The 20,214-nt window shown below is 41.3% G+C and overlaps 1 long non-coding RNA gene and 2 pseudogenes across 5 annotated transcripts in view; 1 reads left to right on the forward strand and 2 right to left on the reverse strand.

Annotated features, from left to right (window-relative positions):
* LOC102398273 overlaps positions 1-20,214 on the forward strand; it is a 111,962-nt gene that overhangs the window by 39,548 nt on the left and 52,200 nt on the right. For 4 of the 5 annotated variants that reach the window (XR_006549599.2, XR_006549597.2, XR_006549598.2 and 1 more), the window contains exon 3: positions 19,983-20,147. The exons of the other annotated variant lie outside the window; for it this stretch is intronic. This is a non-coding gene — a long non-coding RNA (uncharacterized LOC102398273). The remainder of the gene's footprint in view (positions 1-19,982; positions 20,148-20,214) is intronic. 5 annotated transcript variants of the gene reach the window in all.
* Positions 6,595-8,068, reverse strand: LOC102396680 (annotated as a pseudogene).
* Positions 6,714-7,688, reverse strand: LOC102396376 (annotated as a pseudogene).

A 20,214-nucleotide genomic window follows, 5' to 3' on the forward strand; every position in this document is an offset into this window, starting at 1 on the left:
TCACAAGTTTACTTCTCACAGTATCGGTGGTGGTGTCTTCCAGGCCCTCCCAGGTGGGTAAGCCATAAATGACAGATGCCCTGTAATATTCCCATCTCACTAATCCTTTGAATCCTTTCCTCCACATTTAACCAAGGTGGGTTCAGCATTTCCAGTTCACTCACTGCGCCATCCCCCAACCCCTTTTGGCCCATGTTTCAGCCAATCAACCTAACTGTCAGAGCCCTTTCTAACTTCCCAAGCTGTAGACTAAATGTAGAATCTCTGCTTAATGAGCCCATAGCAATAAATTTGGCCTGATCAATTTTTTGTTCCTTCCATTATCTCACACTCTTATTATCCATTCCTACATGGTCCCCAGATTTTTGTCTGTATAGATTAGGGAATCTTAAATTATATATTGTTGTAAATTATATGTGAATATGAATACTAGAAAGAGATTTATTATAAGGTGCTGGCCCATGTGATTATGGAGGCTGAGAAGTCCCATAATCTCCCATCTGTAAGCTGGAGACCAAAGAGAGCTGATGGTGCATCAAAGGCCAGAGAGCTGGAAAGCTGATGGCATAGGTTCTAGTCTGAGTTTGAAGGCTTAGGGACTAGGAGTGCTTGAGGACAATTTAAATAGTCAGGCAAAGTGCAACCTCTTCACACCTTTTTGTTTTAGTCAGCCCTCAGTGGGTTGGATAAGGCTACCCACATTGGGGAAGGGCTTCTGCTTTACTCAGCCCACTCATTCAAATGCTAGTCTCTTCTGGAAACGTCTTCACAGACCACCCAGAAATAAGGTTCAACCAGCTACCTGGGCATCCAGTGCCTAGTCAATTTGACATAAAACATTAACCATCACAGAAGGCTAGTAGCAGCTCTGGGATGGTGTTTTATCAATTTAATAACCTAATAAGAAAAGAGTCTTTCCTTTCAAATCATTCCAGTAACAATCCCAGTGCTGAATCTCTTTGGCCAGGCTTGGATTGTGTGCTCCTCTCTTCTAAACTATTATTACATAATAGTAAAATTTATGGAGTACTAATTATGTGTCAAATCATAAATCTAAGTCTGAGTTTTCTATGATTAGATGTGTAACCTTGGACAATTTAGACTTCCCAAGCTTGAAAAGGCACTTAATCAGTGTCCTCTGTATTATTTTACTTAATCCTTGACAACCCCAATAAAATAGATTCTATCATCATCCTCATTTAAGTGATGAAGAAACTAAAGCCCAGGCAAGTTAAGTATATTATTCAGGACAAAAGAATTAGCAAATGGTAAGTCCACTTGTATGGGTTGAAAATGTGATTGGAAGCAAGTTCCCTGCAAAAGAATCAGATGCTGCTTCTGACATTGAAGGTAAGAGTTAAAAACAAAATAAAAAACACACCAAAACAACCACACAGGGTACAGGGGTAAAAATACTTTAAAAATCTCTCACTAATACATTCCTAAAGATAAGAGAATATATCAAATTCATGTTGTAAGGACACGTATGCATGCTCACTCAGTCATGTCCAACTCTTTGTGACCCCAATGGACTATAGCCCACCAGGCTCCTCTGATGGAATTTTCCTGGCAAGAATACTGGAGTGGATTGCCATTTCCTTCTCCAGGGGATCTTCCTGATCCAGGGATCAAACCCGAGTCGCCTGTGTCTCCTGAATTGGCAGGCAGATTCTTTACCACTGAACCACCTGGGAGGCCTGTTGTAAGAACAGGATTATATAATTTATAAATATTAAGAGAATAAAAAAGAGCCTTAAAAATTAAGGCAGGATAGTAGACCTGAAAAAAGTAATAGAAGAGTTGGAAGATAAACTTGAAAAAATCCTGAAGAAGATGAAGAGATGGATAGGAGAGAAAAGATGAGAATATTAGAGTATAAGCCTCGGCGGTTCAATATCTGAATAATAGGAGCTCTAGACAGAACAGAGAACATTTAAAGGAGGTAGTCATCAACAAAAGTGAAAGTGAAAGTTGCTCAGTCGTGTCCACCTCTTTCCGACTGTGTAGTCCATGGAATTCTCCAGGCCAGAATACTGGAGTGGGTAGCCTTTCCCTTCTCCAGGGGATCTTCCCAACCCGGGGATCACACTCAGGTCTCCCGCATTGCAGGCAGATTCTTTACTGTCTGAGCCATCAATAGAACAGTACAGAAAAATTTACCAAGCTCGAGGACATGAGTTTCCAGACTGAAGGGTCCTTCGAATGCCCAGAAAAAAGGATGAAAAGAGTCCCACCCAGCCAGACACATCATCATGAAATTTCAGGACACAGGGCCAAAGAGATTTAAAAATCTTTGAGAGAGAAAAAGAGATGGAGATCAGGAATTAGGTTTGACTTTTCATACTTCAGTGAATAACACTGGAAGCAGCAGAGCAATGCCTTCAAAATACTGAAGCAGGGACTACCCTGGTGGTCCAGGAGTTAAGAATCCACCTTCCAATACAGGGGACTTGGGTTCAATCCCTGGTTGGGGAACTAGGATCCCACATGCTGAGGGGCTGCTGAGCCCACACACTGCAACTAGAAAAAACCCATTCACCACAATGAAGACCCAGCTCAGCTAAAAAAATAATAAAGCAAATCTTTAAAAAATATTGAAGCAGAATGATTTCCAATCTAGAATTCTCCACTTAACTAAATTATCAGTCAAATTTGAGGGTAAATAAAGACATTTTCAGATAGGCAAGATTTCAAGGATGCATTTCCCTCCCATGCATGCTTTCTGAAGAAGCTACTGGAAGCTGTGCTTTTTGAACAAGAGAATAAACTAAGGAAGGCGTGCATACATGCTCAGTCACTCAGTCATGTCCAACTCTGTGTGACCCCATGGACTGTAGCCCGCCAGGCTCCTCTGTCCATGGGATTCTCCAGGCAAATATACTAGAGTAGTTTGCCATTTCCTCCTCCAGCATGGAATGCTGTAAATAGGCATCTGACACAGGAGAAAGGTGAAAGGAATCTGAGGATGATGGGCGACCTGAGGATGACAGCTGTGTGCTAGATTCGGAAGGAAACAGATTGAAGCAGTACCACCCCAGAGGGAGACAAATGGTGGAGGGCCGCCACCACCATCGCCCCCTACCCCACTCTCATACAGACTTTTAAATCAAGGACAAAATGCCCAGAGAGTCTGGCCCAAATTTTTCTCTGAACTTCATCAATCCGCTCATCACTCTTGCATGCCCTGCTGCCTGACCTGCTGTGGATAGTGTCTAGAAATGCTCTGCTTTGACCTCTTGGAAGAGTTGGAGGGCAAGTCCTGGTGAACAGAAGATACAGAACAGCCTTTCCTTCTGACTGTGTCCTGGCTGAACACCTAAACACTGGCCCATGCTGCGGCACTGCCTCATGTCTCAACGGTGCTGAGCCCCATGCCCAGTGTTACTCATCGTCTTCCTCAATGATTTTCCTATAAAAGTCTCTTGTAAATGCTCAAGGAAGCTGAAGCCCAGACAATGACCCAGAGACAGTTGAGTTCATCTCCTTCAACATTTGCAGCATCACCCTTTCCTTACCCTCCTTCACTGGTGCTTGCTACTCAGATTTTCAAAACTAAGTCATGTTTAGGGAAAAATGTCTAGGTGGAAAAATGAAGAGAAAAAATGATCAATGCAGAAGTCATCACAGTGTTTCGTCCTGGGAGGTAGAGAAGAGACTGCAGTTGAGGACTAAACAGAGAGTTTGGAAAGACTGGCTTTGTTTTATATCTCAAACTTAGTAGATGGTTGTTTATACTATAATTATATTTAGGTTGCATGAATGATTTTATCCCCCCTTTTATTTGATGATGCATTTCACAACAAACCGTTGAAAAAATCAGGTGCTGTTAATAAATAAGGAAATGAGTGAGGACAAGCACAACTAAGAGATATTCATCAGACTCTTTGAAAAATGAAAACATCTGCAAAGAGAAAAGATAGGAGGGGACATTTGTGTCTGGCTAATTCTATTACAGGGAACAGAGACCTGCTTAATTCATTAAAAAAAATTTACTGAAGTATAGTTGATTTACATTGTTGTGTTAATTTTTGCTATACAGCAAATTGATTCAGTTATATATATATTTTTTTTCATGTTCTTTTCCATTATGGTTTATCACATATAGTTCTCTGTGCTATACTTTAGGACCATTCTCTATATAATAGTTTGCATCTGCTAATCCCAAACTCCCAATCCATCCCTCCCTGCTTAATTTAACTCAAGAAAGGAGTGGGGGTTGTTTCGAGTCTACCTGTGGAATGATCTAGAATGATAAAACTCAGGAATTTTTTCACTCTCCTTATAGGCATCTCTGTGTCCTTGATTGTCTACTCTGTTCCCTATTGGCTACATAGTAAACCTCCCCCAAATTCTTTAACTCAAAACAACAATAGCCATTTATTTATTGACTCATGATACTGTGATTTAGGAAGGGATTGGCAGGGACAGCTCATCCTTGCTCTGTCAGGTGTTGGCTGGGTCAGCTTGACTGGGGCTGGAGGATGATGCTGGCTTCACTGACAAGTGTGGCTTCTGAATAGCTGGGAGCTGGCTGGACCAGTCTCTCCAGCAGGGCTTCTTTACATGGTGACTCAAGGCTCCAAGAGGAATAAAGCAGTCAGGCGCCTTCAGCTCTAGGTCCAGAGCTGGCACTGTGTCACTTCTGCTGCATATCTTTGGCCAAAGCAAGTTCATATCAGAGAGGAGAAATAGACTTCACCTCCTGATGGGGGAAGTGGCATGTGCTTACAGAGATGGAAAGAATACTTGGCTGCTGTTTTTCAAACAGTGCTATGTAGCATTCTCCCACCACATAATTTTGATTTGCATATAATTTTAGTTTGTTGGGACTTTTTATTTTGTTTCTGTTTTTGCCCTTGCAGCATGCAGCATCTTAGTTCTCCAACCAGGGATCCAACCTGTTGCCCTGCTGCAGAAGTACGGAGTCTTAACCACTGGACTATCGGGGAATTCCCTAGTTTGTTGTTGCGCTGGATTTCCCAGGTGGCTCAGATGGCCCTGGGTCAGGAATATCCCCTGGAAAAGGAAATGGCAACCCACTCCAGTATTCTTGCCTAGACAATCCCATGGACAATCCCTGGTGGGCTACAGTCTATGGGGTCACAAAGAGTTGAACGTGACTGAGCAACTTTCATTTTCTTTCACTTAACTCCAGCCGTGTTTTTCTGTCACCTACAACTATATTGCTAACTAGCAGTTTCTTTCTTTTTTAAGTAATCTTTTTAATTTTTCATATTTTATTCCTTATATTAATAGGTTAAGAAAGTGAAATCTTCCTAAGTACTGATTCATAGATAATGTTTATAAGTGGCACACAAAACATTCAGTTTCACAAAGAGTAGTATCCAGTGATCCCTTTAGATGCAATTTTAATCCTTACTTTAAGCTAAGTACAGGAATAATACAATGAGCTAAATACACACAAAATTTGTATATCCTGAACTACAAAAGTGGTTTCCATAGCCACACATGGTTTTAGTCAAGTACACACTTTCACAATAAATAAATGCTAACAAATACATTAATGAAACCCCAAATGCTTACCTGCAATCAACTTTTTCAGCAATACCATTCCTGCTACTGAAAGCACTTTCAGAAGTTATAATCTGACCTGGGGAAATGAGTTCTTTTAAAATCTGACAAATAGTGTATATAAACCCCAAAGATTTTTAATCCAGTAAGTCTTCCAACACAGAAACATTCATAGGAAATTTTTAGTTTCTCAAAAAATAAAAAATTAAAATCAAATTACTCTTGTTATCTAAAGAAGAGTATTAAAACACATTATCTTAAGGCAAATAAACATTCCTACAAGAGGCTGTATTTTCTAATATCATTTTCTCCTTAAAAGAAACAAACCAGTTCACTATCTTTTAATAACTTACACTACTATAGTCTAAAAGCTTTAGAAATACATGAAACACATCTTAGCTATCAAAGTCAAAGGTGCCATTTAGATTTCACATATTAAACAGCTACAGTACAACCTACAATGGCACAATATAATTAATGGCTGCTGCTGCTGCTGCTAAGTCGCTTCAGTCATGTCCGACTCTGTGCAACCCCATAGACAGCAGCCCACCAGGCTCCCCTGTCCCTGGGATTCTCCAGGCAAGAACACTGGAGTGGGTTGCCATTTCCTTCTCCATGCATGAAAGTGAAAAGTGAAAGTGAAGTCGCTCAGTCGTGTCTGACTCTTAGCGACCCCATGGACTGCAGCCCTACCAGGCTCCTCCGTCCATGGGATTTTCCAGGCAAGAGTACTGGAGTGGGGTGCCATTGCCTTATATAAATATTAATTCATCGACATGGTCAAGAGTCAGAAGAAACTGAATGATTTGCAAACCAAAGATACTTTGACTTACATGTGGTCATTAAAATCCAATAAGTAATTCAAGTATGGTAATACAATGGCAGACAATTAAAGGCTCATATATCATTCTAAAATTGAATATGTGAAAATAAAACCTGAAAACTTTGTGGTTCTCTGTTTTTCATTCACATGGTTAGGTATCAGGACCTTACTGTGGAAAATATAGTTACTAAGTATGGTTTCCCCAGAAGATAATGAAGCTTCAGAAAGTACAATAGGTGTCAAGATCCATAGTTTGCTTCATCAAATGCTTTTCTAGCACGTTTCAAATTGCCATTCATAGTAAGCAAGTCTTTAACCCTAGCAAACTTTCTTGGATCCTTTTTTTTTTTTTTTCACCTTCCTGGGGCTACCTTTACTGTGCCTGTGGCAGCTCCAAGAGGAGGTTAACACTGTAGAGCAAGGAAGTTGGGAAGGAAGGGGGACAGGAGTTAGGGCTGGCCCTGTGTGGTGTGTAGGGCTCCTGCATCCCTCTGGGATCTGTGCCTAGATGGCTCGGGCAGAGTCTGGCAAGTGCCTCAGTGGAAGCGGTACTTTCTGGCCGGCTTGAGGTTGATGTATGTGGCCTTCATCTCCTCAGCCTCAGGGTTCCGCACATCTTTGAATCGCTCCCCTTTGGTGCTCACTATCTGGTTGTCGATGTATTGGATCAGCTTCTTGGGAGCCTCCTTAGGAGCCATAGGACAGTGAATCTTCTGATCCTCTGCACTATCCACCATCATGTACTTCTGCAGGAAGAAGGACTTCAGCTCATCTTTTGGGGGGCCTCTGAGACGCCTAGGCAGGTCCTGGTTGGGGCCATACCAGGCTGGAGGCCCCTGCTTCCCCTCTACCAGCATCTGCACAGCTTCTTACAAGTCCCCTTGAGCTTTGGCCAATACCCACTGGGCCTGCTCCACTGAACAGGTGGGGAAAACCTCCAGGAGTACGTCCACCCCTGGCAGCAGCTCTTCCTCAGGGCCGGCTGCCTCATCTTGGGTGTCCCCAGCAGAAGACATCGTCTCTTCTTTGAGCTTTTCAGGCCGCTACAGGGGCTCTTTGTTCCTGGCACCACTCAACTGCCCTGAGAGCTTCTGGATTATGTCCCCTATTGTACCCCTGGGGATGTGGGCGAAGCCAGGCACATAGGCCTCCATCATCTCAGTGAAGGCTTCCATGTCGAAATTCTCCTCTGATGGGCCTGAGGGGCCCAGGTCCCCAAGAACCCCAAGCACATAGGAAAAGATGACATCATCCAAGCCGCTGAGATCGGCCTCTGGGAGGTGCGTCTGGACAAAGGCAAGAAGGGCTGACTGACAATCCTCTCCAGCTCCATGCTCTCTCCTCTGCTGCTCTGTCGGGCGCCGCCAGCGACTTGTCCCGCGGGGTGCAGCTCGCATGCCCCCAGCCCCACCAACGAGATCAAAGGCCTCTTGGATCCTTTTGAATCAAGAAGATGATATCTTCAACTTGTACCTGACCATGACTTCCTCTAATTGACTTTGCCTTATGAGTCATTTCAGTGATGAACTCTGACAAGGTCTTCAAGAATTCTACTGATTCAGTATAAGGATTCTGGTCATCTCCAAACCCATACATCATACACCTTAATTCTTTAGAAAAAAGTCTCTTTCTTTTACCCTGTCCATCTTCTGTACCTCCTCCAATTTCTTCACTTTCTTCCTCAAAGGCAGGATTCTCTTCTTCATCCACCATCCCACCAGCCAGCCACATCAGCAGCGTACCCACCTCCCTTGGAGCTAGCAGTTTCTTTTTATGCTTTTAGATTCAAATTCCTAAGAACTGATTGGTTCAGTTCATCTTTTTCACCTTATGCCACTGGTCAAAGCCTATTTTTTTCCTCAAGTTTTTAGTTTGAAAAATGTTCAGCTTTTGGAATAGTCGCACATATAGTACATTGAAAGTCTATAGACCTTTTCTTTAGAGTCACTGATTTTATCATTTGCTACATTTGCTTGATCACATTTTCTTTCTCCATGTATATATGTATGCAGTTAGTTGAAGATATCAAATACTTTGGTATATATCTCCTGAGATCGAGGGCATTCTCCTGCATAACAACAGAGGGCATTCTCCTGCATAACCACAGTCAAACAGTCACACTCAAGAAGTTTAGCAATTATATACAACTGTAATCTAATCTGCTACTCAGATTCATATTTCCACAATTGACATATGATTTTTTTGGATCCAGTATTCAAATAATGAGCACACACAGAAATTAGTTTTCATGTCTCCCTAATGTCCTTTAATTTAGACAAGTTCTCTGGATATTTTTCATCTTTTGTGACATTGACTTTCTGGAGAGGCTAAGCCAGCTGTTTTGCACAGTTTCTTTCAATTTGATTTGCCTGATTATTTCCTCTTGATTAGATTCAGCTTAAACCTTTTTGGTAAGAATACTATATAGGTAGGATTTCTCTAGTGGTCCAGTGGCTAAGACTCCGTGCTCCCAATGCAGGGGGCCCGGGTTCAATCCCTGGTATGGGAATTAAGAGTTCACACGCTGCAACTAAAGATCCCACATGCTGCAAGGAAGATGGAAGATCCTGCAAGCTGCAACTAAGACTTGGTGCAGCCAAAATTAATTAATTAACTAAAAAAAAAAAGAAAGAATACTACATAGGTGATGTGTGGCTAACCTGTTGATTGGCTGCTTTTAGACAATTCCTGGCCAGTTGCCTATTTGTACTCACTTGCATCCCCCTTCCCTTGTCCCCTTCCCCATCACTCCTCAGGCTCCTTAGCCCAGAGCCTTCTAGGTAAGTTCGGCCAAGAGAAGACAGATGGTTGGAGAACAGGAGGAGGGAAAAGGCTGGGATAGTTCCCCCTCTTTCTCTCTTGCTGTGAGGTCCTTGACTGTGGCTACTTCTCTCCCAAGAAGTCTCCTCTCCCCAACAAACAGACCCTGCCTCTGTGATTCCAGTTCCCTGGAAATCCCCCTCCTTGGTTCTGGCTCCTTCTGACTGGCCCCAAACTCTGTGGTCTGATAAAACCTCCTTCTCCTGCTGTCCCTTCTGCCTAGAGCAGCAGTTGTTTCTGGCCAGTTGCTAACCTTCAGTCTCCTCACCATCCTGTGTTTGGCTTCTCAGCTTTTCCATTTCCCGTGGAACCAATTTCCTTTATTTGGTTTGAAAAACCCAGGGTGGTGTCTGCTTTCCTGACTAAACCCTGACTAATACAGGGAGGGTGTCTAATCCTGGTGACCTGTGGGATGGAGTTATGTGGTATAAACTAAGGCAGCATTAGCAGCAGGGGCTATAAGAGGGGAAATTGTTTTAGAAGGAGGAGTATGCACTGTAGGTCTCCTCCCTGGTTACACGGAAAGGAAGTGTACAAAAACGTAACATCGCTGGGTGGTAAAATTTTGGGTGATTTTCATATTATTTTTTCTTCTCTTTTGTTTATCCACATTACCTACATTTTCTGCATTGGATATGAATTGTTTTGGCATGAAGGAAAAAATCTAGCATGCCATATTTAGTAAGTAAATGAGAGAATGGTACACATGTACAATAAGCTATATCAGAGGATATGGAAGTGGCTAACCCCCATAAGAGTACTTTGGCTCCCAAATATTTCTTCTAGCTTTATTGAAATATAATTGATAAATAAATTTTTAATATTAATAGATTTAAAGTGTACACTGTAATGATTTGATTATGCATGTATGTTGTGAAGTGATTCCCATGATTGAGTTAACACATCCATCATCTCACATATTTATCATTTATTTATTTATTTGGGAAAAGGAGAAGGGAACGGCAGAGGATGAGATGGTTGGATAGCATCACCAACTCAATGGACATGAATTTGAGCAAACTCTGTGGATAGTGGAGGACAGAGGAGCCTGGTGTGCTGCAGTCCATGGGGTCACAAAGAGTCAGACATGACTGAGCTGCTCAACAACAACAAATTTATTTTGGTGCAAACACTAAAGTTCTATTCTCTTAATAAATTTCAATCATACAATGCAGCATTATCAACTATAGTCACTGTGTTATACATTAGATATATATATCCCCCAGCCCCTAGCAAACACCATTCTATTCTTCGTTTTTATGAGTTCAACTTTCTTTTTTTTTTTGGCTGTGTGGCATGTGGGATCTTAGTTCCTCCACCAGGGATCAAACCTGCATCCCCTGCATTGATTGGAAAGCAGATTCATAACCACTGGACCACCAAGGAAGTCCCTATTGAAGTCCTTCTGGAGAGTAAATTTCCAGGAGAAGAATTAATGGGGAAAAGGTCATGGATATTTTTATGTTTCTGGCCCCCTAAAGACAAATCATTTCCTATAAGATAGTACTAATACCTACTGTCTCCAAGAACTTATAATTGCTTTAGTTTCCCTTCAATTTTAAGAATAAATATAAAGGTAGAGAATGAAAACCTTCTTCCTGTTCCAATCTTTCTAGTTCCTACACACATCTTTCCTGGAGACCATGGTATTCATTTCTCATATGATTTAGAGTTTCTCATGAACAAGCCAGCAAAATGAATGCATGTAAAGAGAGCATAGTAAACACACCATTCTTAATTTTGGCTTTTGAATTTGTATTTTGGAAATCTTTCTGTATCAGAACAGAGTACTTCCTCATTCTTTTTAGAAGTGTAGAATATTCCATTGAATAAATTTACTATGATATACTTAACCAGTCATCTAATGATGGACATTTAAGTTTTCCCCCCAATCTTTTGCTAAAGCAAACAAGGAGATGATTAACCTTCCCCTCACATTATTTTGCCTGTGTGCAAGTAGATTTGAATAATAAATTCTCAGAAACATTACTGCTGGTTCACAGGGTAGATGCACTAGTGATCTTGTTGAAGAAGTGAAGTTGCTCAGTCGTGTCCAACTCTTTGCAACCCTATGGACTGTAGCCCATCAGGCTCCTCCATCCATGGAATTTTTCAAGGCAAGAGTACTGGAGTGGGTTACTGTTTCCTTCTCCAGGGGATCTTCCTGACCCAGGGATTGAACCTGCGTCTCCCGCATTGCAGACAGATGCTTTATTGTCTGAGCTACCCGGGAAGCCTGTGATCTTGTTAGATGTTACCAAATTGCCCTTCAGAAGGACGATATCTATTTACATCCCCAGTAGCAATTTTTGATTGGAGAAGGAAATGGCAACCCACTCCAGTGTTCTTGCCTGGAGAATCCCAGGGATGGGGGAGCCTGGTGGGCCGCCATCTATGGGGTCCCATGGAGTCAGACACGACTGAAGTGACTTAGCAGCAGCAGCAGCAGCAATGTTTGAGACTGTGATCATTGTATTATCCTATTATGCATGCACAGAAGAGTGTGTTATTAAATCTGTGAGTCCATGTGTCTCGTGAAATGTTTATTGTAGTTATATTTATCTTATCTCGATCTACCATTTTATTATTTTGTATCTTTAATTCCCTCTTTATTATCTTATTGTAATACTTACAATAGTTGTTTTACAGCCCTTGTCTTCTGATTCCATCATCTCTGTCATATCTGGTCTGCTTCCATTGACTTTATTTTCTTCGGATTATTGGTAATATTTTCTTGCCTCTTTGCATTGCTAGTAATTTTTACATATCATTTATTGTTTATTTTCAGCTGCATTGGGTCTTCACTGCTACATGCAGGCTTTCTCTAGTTGAAGGCAAACGGGGACTACTTTCTAGTTGTGATGAGCAGGCTCACTAGTTGCAGCGCTTGGGTTTAGTTGCTCTGTGGCACGTGAGAGCTTCCTGGACCAGGGATCAAACCCACGTCCTGAATTGGCAGGCAGATTCTTATCAACCACTGCATCACCAGGGAAGTTCCCCAGGACTGGTTGTTTGTTTCACAGAAAAAGAAGGGTAAAGATAGGAAAGTATTTTGTTTGTTTACTGGATTCATTCACAAAGTATTTACTGAGTACCTATTATATGCTTGCGTGCTCAGTCGTGTGGATTCTTTGTGACCCTATGAACTGTAGCCCAGTAGGCTCCTCTGCCCATGGGATCCTCCAAGCAAGAATACTGGAGTGGGTTGACATTTCCTCCTCCACTCCTCCCCACCCAGGGGCAAACCCCACATTTCCTGCATCTCCTTGCATTGGCAGGCAAATTCTTACTACTGAGCCACCTGGGAAGCCCTTATTATACACAAGCCATTAAGAAAATGCAATTTGTGCCCTCAAGGAGTTCCTAACCTGGTGGGGGAAACAAAATGATAAAAAAAAATAAAATGCAACTGTGTACTACTGTGAAGAATGAATTCTGTATAGGATGTGGAGCACAAGGCAGGGAGAGGTCAGTTTATGTTGGGAAGACAGAAGAGACTGCTTGGGGAGCAAGTTGAAATGAGTCTTGAAATTTGAGTAGGCATCTGCCAGGTTGGCAGAGATGGAGGAGAGTTGGGGAGAAGGTAGGCATTCTGGGCAAATAGACAGCAAGAGTTCCAGGATGCTGGTGAAATTTCAGGGAAATCCATGAGGTTGGGGCCAGGAAGAGATAAGTGATATGGTTGCAAAGGAAACAGGAGACCCATGAGAAAAGTTCTTTGGAGTGCTGGTGAGAGATGATAAGGACCAGAAACAGGGCAGGGTTAGCAGGAATAGAGATGGGGGAGGGTGAAAGAGATGCTAAGGAAGTGGAATTGTCAAGACTGTTGTTCCATTGGTGATGGTAGGGAGAGAGAAAGGAGAGAGAGAGAGGGCAGAGAAGAGGGAGAGATGGCAAAAGAGATTGATTCAGTATGACTCCCTGGTTCTTGAATGGGGCAAGTAGGTGTATGATGGAGTCATTTACAGAGATGTGGGGACATGTGATCAAGTTGGTTTTTGATTAAGTCAAGTTTGAAGCACCAGGACTTCCCTGGTGCTCTAGTGCTTAAGAAGACACCTTCCAGTGCAGGGATGCAGGTTCGATCCCTGGTTGGGGAACTAGAATCCCGCATATTGCAGGGCAACTAAGCATGAGTGCTTTAGAGCCCGTGCGACACAGCTAGAGGAGCCCTCGCGCTGCAAGGAAGAGCCTGCATGCTGCAACTAAGACCTGACACAGCCAAATAAACACTAAAAGAGAAGATTAAAAAAAAAGTTTGAAGAACCTCTTGAAATTGTAGACGGGTACCTTATGGCCCACTTTACTGTCCACTGCTTTGCATGTGTAAGGCTTTGATGTCTGAGAAAGGTCAAAAGTTACCTGCCAAAAGTTCTTCTTTGGTAGAGGAACTATAAGCAAGTGCAATTCAATTCAAAATAAGTTATTGAGCATTTACTATGTACCACACGGTGCAACACACACTAATCTCCAAGGGGGGAGAGATTCTGTCTGCCTTGTCCACATTTGCATCCCAATACCTGATACAGTGACTGATACACAGTGGACATTTAATTAGTGTTTGTTGAATGACTAACTGAATGTATGAATGAACATGTTTGGTAATGAAAATAGCAATGAGTATCTCCTGAATCCCAAAAGCTTGGGGAGACAAATGCATAGACAGGGTCAAACAGCATATTAAATGCTTGAATAGAATGGATATAATGGGCAAGGAGGACTCATGGGGAAAAGGAGTGAGTTGTGCTGGGTTTTAAAGTTTTCTGGGCAGAGAAGAGGAAAAGACATTCCAGGAAGAAAGAATAGAACATATAAGGGCCTAGAAGGGTGAAAGTGCATGACATGGTTCTCAGACTGACAGTTTAGTGCAGCTGTACTCCACCTGGCAGCCATCATGCCTGCCATCCCCTTAGAAGGAAATAGTGTCCATCCACAGCCTGTGCTGAGGGGAAGCTCTGGGTGTTCTTACTTTACACAAAATGAAACTGCTGTTCAGCCACAGGCAAATAATAAGCTGTCTAGGACCCTAAGAGTTACACTTTAGTGGAACAACTGACCAAACCAGAAGGAACAGGGCTAGTCTCTCACTGTGCTGTGAGTGTGTATGGTTGTGGTGGCAGCAACGGTATGGAAACCACAGAGATCAGGCAGTAGCCATAGCATCAAAGATGGAGAGAAGCAGAGAAGCCAAGATGACCACAGGAAACAGAAGTTACAAAAAAAACTAGAAGCCACATGGCAGAGAAAAGACATGCTGAGCAGAGGGAGAAGCAGTTGCTTTCAGAGAAGCAGATGGAATCAGAGGTCAGCCTGTTATATCACGTCTACATAGATTAAAACCCATTATAGTGTTATAATGTGTGTGTGTGCGCTCAGTCACTTAGTGGTGTCCAACTCGGCAGCCCCACAGACTGTAGCCCACCAGGTTCCTTTCTCCATGGGATTCTCCAAGCAGGAATACTGGAGTTGGTTGCCATTTCCTCCTCCAGAGAATCTTCCTGACCCAGGATCTAGCCCTTGTCTCCTGCATTGGTAGGTGGATTCTTTGCTACCCTGCCACCTGGGAAGCCCTAGTAACACTATAATACTTGCTATCAACCATCAAACATGTTGAACAGGTTTAATTCACTAGGAGAGGATATTTAAAATTTCTGTTGTTCTTTATTCCCAGTGACCCAAGTTTCCTGCTCATATCATTTCCCTTCTGTCTGAATAACTTCTTTTAGCAATTCTTTTGGAGCAGCTCTGTTGGCAATGGATTCTCTTAGTCTTTCTTCATTTGAGAATGTCTTTATTTCATCATTATCCTCCAGGTTTTTGTTTTTTTTTCTGGATATAGAATTCTGAGTTAACAGGTTTTTTTTCCCCCCCTCTCAGCCCTTAAAGAAATATGATTCTACTTTATTTTGGCCTCCATTGTTTCTTTTCTTTTTTAAATATTTATCTTCATTTATTTATTTGGCTGTACCGGGTCTTAGTTGCAGCATGTGGGATTCTCAGTATTCATTGTGGCATGCAGGGTCTTTTTTAAGTTGTGGTATACAAACATGTGGGATCTAGTTCCCTGACCAGGGATCAAACCCTGACCCTCTGCACTGGGAGCACAGAATCTTAGCCACTGGACCACTAGGGAAGACTCCAGAAGTTGTTTTCAAGTATATTTTTTGGAGTAAATTTCCTCTTTATTATTATTTTTTAGTTTGAAAACACATTTGAGTTTTGGCATGTTCACATTTCTTGGTTCACCTGTGCGTTCTTTCAATGTGATAAATACCCAATCCCATTGTTTTTTGGCTTCCATTGTTGCTGCTGAGACTTCTGTTGTCATGCTAACTCTTGCCCTTGGTGATGATCTTTCATTCTTTATGGCTGTTTTCAGGACTTTTTCATCTGTGGTATTCTGAAATTTTACTCTAATGTTTCTGGTTATGAATTTATGTTCATTTTTTTCTCTTTGGGATACACTGATCTGTGAGTTTTAATGCTTCATTTGTTCTAGAATACTGTTAACCAATATTGGTTAAAATATTTCTGTTGTCTCTTATGACCATACTTTCCTTTCAAAACTCCAGTTATTTCTATGGTATACCTTGTCATTTTATCCTCCATGTCTCTAAATCTTTCTTTTATATTTTTCATTTCCGTATCTATTTTTCTCATATTCTGGATATATCCTTTTGACAAATCTTCTAATTCTCTAATCCTTTCTTCAGTTGTCCCAAATCTGCTTTTTAAGCCATCCTTTAAGACTTTAATTTCAACAATCTTGTTTTTTCTTATTTCTAGAATATATTTTTTCCTGATCTATCCATTCAATCTTGATCATCTTTTTATATGCTTTCATTTGTAAATCAACTATTTTTACTCTTTAACATTTCCTATGTGTATGTGTGTTCTATATTCTATATTTGTCACTTTAAAATTTTTATTTATTTATTTATTTGATGTGCTGGATCTTCACTGCTGCATGCAGGCTTTTCTCTAGTTGTGGTGAGCGGGGGCCACTCTCCAGCTGCGGTGCACAGGCTTCTTCTTTTGCAGAGCACAGGCTCTAGGGCATGCAGGCTTCAGCAGTTGCGGCTTGTGGGCTCAGCAGTTGCAGCTCCCAGGCTCTAGAGCACAGACTCAGAGTAGATCTGATGCACAGGTTCAGTTGCTCTGAGGCATGTGGGATCTTTCCAAACCAGGGATGAAACCCATGTCTCCTGCTTTAGCAGGTGCACTCCTTACACCTGAGCCAGCAGGGAAGCCCTGTATTTGTTGCTTCTAATAGCTTTATCCCCTTGGAATCTAACTCTGTTTTTTTTTCTTGCTACTTCTGATTTTTACTCATAGTGGCTGGCTTCCTTATATAGTTGATAATCTTTGTGAATCCATTGATTTGATTGATTGCCTGCATGCTCAGTGGTGTCTGACTCTTTGTGATTCCATGGACTAGCTGCCAGGCTCCTCCGTCCAAGGGATTTCCTAGGCATTGCTTGCTCTTAGTATGTGGAAGAAGCTTTCTTCCAGAGAGTGTTTGCTTTGGTTTCTGGAACAGTCAGGGAGTGCTCCAATGTAAGACCACTTTATCCTTTCTTTGAAGGTATTGGCTCAGATTAGGAGTTGCATGCTGGTGTTTCAAGGTTAAATGCCCCCTACAACATTATTCCCCTAGAAATCTGGACTCTGTGCATCCCTGCCTTTCCTGGCTGCCTGACCACACAGGCTGAAAACTTGCCTCTCTTTCTCCACAACACTCTAGCTCCCTGCTAACCAGCACATGTAAAAGAACCATTTAGAATTCCTGGAAAGGAAATTTATACTCACTGAAAACCAAAACAGTATACATGAAAAGTTCTAGTCTGAAAACATTCTATTTTACTAAACAGTTATCATTCAATTCAAATTGATTTGCATGATGTTGAGCAAAGTCAGTTATGGTATTTTGTTGTTGTTGCTAAGTCACTAACGCATGTTAAGTCATGACTCTGCGACCCCATGGACTGCAGCACACCAGACTCTTCTGTCCTCCACTGTTTCCTGGAATTTGCTTAGATTCGTGTCCATTGAGTCAGTGATGCTATCTAACTATCTCATCCTCTACTACCCCTTTCTCTTTTTGCCTTCAATCTTTCCCAGCATCAGGGTCTTTTCCAAGGAGTCAGCTATTCAAATCAGGTGGCCAAAGTACTGGCGCTCCCGCTTCAGCATCAGTCCTTGCAATGAATATTCAGGGTTGATTTCCTTTAGGATTGACTGGTTTGATCTCCTTGCAGTCCAAGGGACTCTCAAGAGTCAGCACCACAACTCGAAAGCATCAGTTCTTCCGTTATTGTCCAACTCTCACATCCATATATGACTACTGGGAAAACCATAGCTTTGACTATATGGACCTTTATCTGCAAAATGATGTCATTGCTTTTTAATACATTGTCTAGTTTTTTCATAGGTTTCCTTCCAAGGAGCAAACGTTTTTTGATTTCTTGGCTGTAGTCACTATTCACAGTGGTTTTGGAGCCTAGGAAAATAAAATCTGTCACTGCTTCCACTTTTTCCCCTTCTGTGTATTTTAAATATCTTCTATCTCTTTATTTCCTTCCGTTATTTGTTCTTTTTTGTATTTACGCTTTCTCACTTCCTAGTTTTGTTTGGACTAATGAGTTATTTACTTTTTAAAAAAGTATTTTAGATTTATATAATAGTTCTGCTTTTCTTGTTTTCTAAAATTTATTATAATTTGTTTTTTCATTTATTCCTTTCTGCAGCATTCCTTTAGTTTATTTTGTTATTATTTTCTAACTTTTAAAGAGGAACTCTGATTTCTGCATTTTGTTTTGAAGTATGTATTTAAGGTGATTAAGTATTCCTCTGAGTACTACTTGAACTGCATTTCATAGATTCTGGTATATATTCTTTACATTATTTTTATTATTATTTCCATTAATTCCTTAGTTTTGGGTATGTTTTCCTTTTGACCCAATAATTATATGAAAGAGAGTTTTATTTTTAAACTTCCAAATAGAGAGGACTCTTTGATTTTCTTATTAAATTCATTTGTTGCAATGTGATTATAGGATAGTTTGTGCATTATTTCTGTAGGTGGGGGGTTGCAATAGTCCTTAAGTCTTAAGTATGAATTTTCATAAATACTATTGGACACTTGAAAAAATGGAGTGTCCTCCACTTTCAGGATGCAATGTTTGATATATATTAGTAAGGTCTACTCGGAGAAGGCAATGGCACCGCACTCCAGTACTCTTGCCTGGAAAATCCCATGGATGCAGGAGCCTGGTGGGCTGCAGTCCATGGGGTGGCTAAGAATCGGACACAACTGAGCAACTTCACTTTCACTTTTCACTTTCATGCATTGGAGAAGGAAATGGTAACCCACTCCAGTGTTCTTGCCTGGAGAATCCCAGAGACGGGGGAGCCTGGTGGGCTTCAGTCTCTAGGGTCACACAGAGTCGGACACAACTGAAGTGACTTAGCAGCAGCAGCAGCAGCAGCAGCAGCAGTAAGGTCTACTATGTTAATTATATTGTTTAGGGCCACTCTGTTTTTAGCTTTTTAAAAAATTATAACTTGTTTTGAATTGGATGACACAAGTAAATGAAAGCCTCTTTAAAAAAAAATGTATTTATTTATTTGACTGCTGGGTCTTAGTTGCGGCACACAGGATCTTTTAGTTGCAGCATATGTGACCTAGTTCTCTGACCAGGGATCCAATCCAGGCCCCTCCCCCCCTGCACTGGGAACATGGCGTCTTAGCCACTGGACCACCAGGAAAGTCCCTAAAGCCTCCTTTTTATTAGCATGTTTCTGTTTCCTTTTCCTTGCTTATCTTGTAATTTCTGCTCTATGAAGGTTACTTTTATGTTATTTTGTAAATCAATATTCATAATTGTTGTATTTTCATTGCCAGTTGTACCCTTTAGCTTTCTAAAGTAACCTTGCTTTCTTGGCTCATATTCTACCTTGTCTATTATTAAGATCATGACTTCTGTTTTAAATAGTTTGTTGTATACCCTTGCCAATCTTTAAAATAAACTTTAAGATTAGTTTTAGAGTTACAGGAAAATTATGAAGATTGTACTAAGAGTTTTCATGTACCTATACACCTAGTTTTGTCTGTTATTAAAATCTTAGATTAGTAGAGGGCTTTAAACATGAAGAGAATAGGAGGAAGCAAATAACACAAATTGCTAATGTAGGAAATGGAGAAACAAGAATACACATAAAACATTTAAAAATAAAACCAATAAAATAAGCAAATCTCAAACGAGTTTAATCTTTTTTCCACAAAGTGAGAGAATAAAAATAAGCCATATTAGGAAGGAATAAAAGAAACATTACTTATACAATATAGGTTTAAAACAAAAGCAAAAACAAAAACCAACCCACAGTAACTGTAGCAGAAATAGAAAAGAGGGAGTGCCCTAGGAATCCCTGATACAGAGCCTACTGCTGGAACTTCATCATTTTGCCATGTCTAGTGTTTATGCTGTAACGTTCTATCCAGTTAAGTGTCAGCGGTCCTCTTTTTAAGTAATGGGAATTGTTGCTTCGATTTCAGCCAGTCCACATAGTGAAAAATATAACCCACCTGGTCTGAAGATGAGACTCGAGAACCACACATTTTAATTCTTCAGTTTATTGTTCACGGTTTAAATAGAGAGCCCTCTAGGGGGCAGCAGTGGAATAACAGGAGCTGCTGTTCGGCCTTTGTGGAGAGAGGAGACAAAATGGTGACCTCAAGTCTAGAGCTTCTAGCTCAAGGAGAACACTTAGCATTACAACCCTTGGCCCTTTCTCTTACTGCTTACAGGTGGCCACCATGTCACATACGGCAGTGTAAACCATTCACGGAGAATCCAGTGTGAGTGCCCACCTGGATTTGGTGCAACAGTACCGCCCTGCATGAGTACAGATGGAGTAAAAGAGAAGAACCGATCAAAGTCACATCAAAGGGATGTGACCAGGATTCTTGAAGGTGTTTTGAGTCTGGTATAAAAGGAGGGGAGAAAGATCACTGATGGGAGAATTAGGGGTGTGGAGTT

Source organism: Bubalus bubalis, chromosome 3 (assembly GCF_019923935.1).
Source record: "Bubalus bubalis isolate 160015118507 breed Murrah chromosome 3, NDDB_SH_1, whole genome shotgun sequence".
NCBI classification, from domain to species: domain Eukaryota; kingdom Metazoa; phylum Chordata; class Mammalia; order Artiodactyla; family Bovidae; genus Bubalus; species Bubalus bubalis.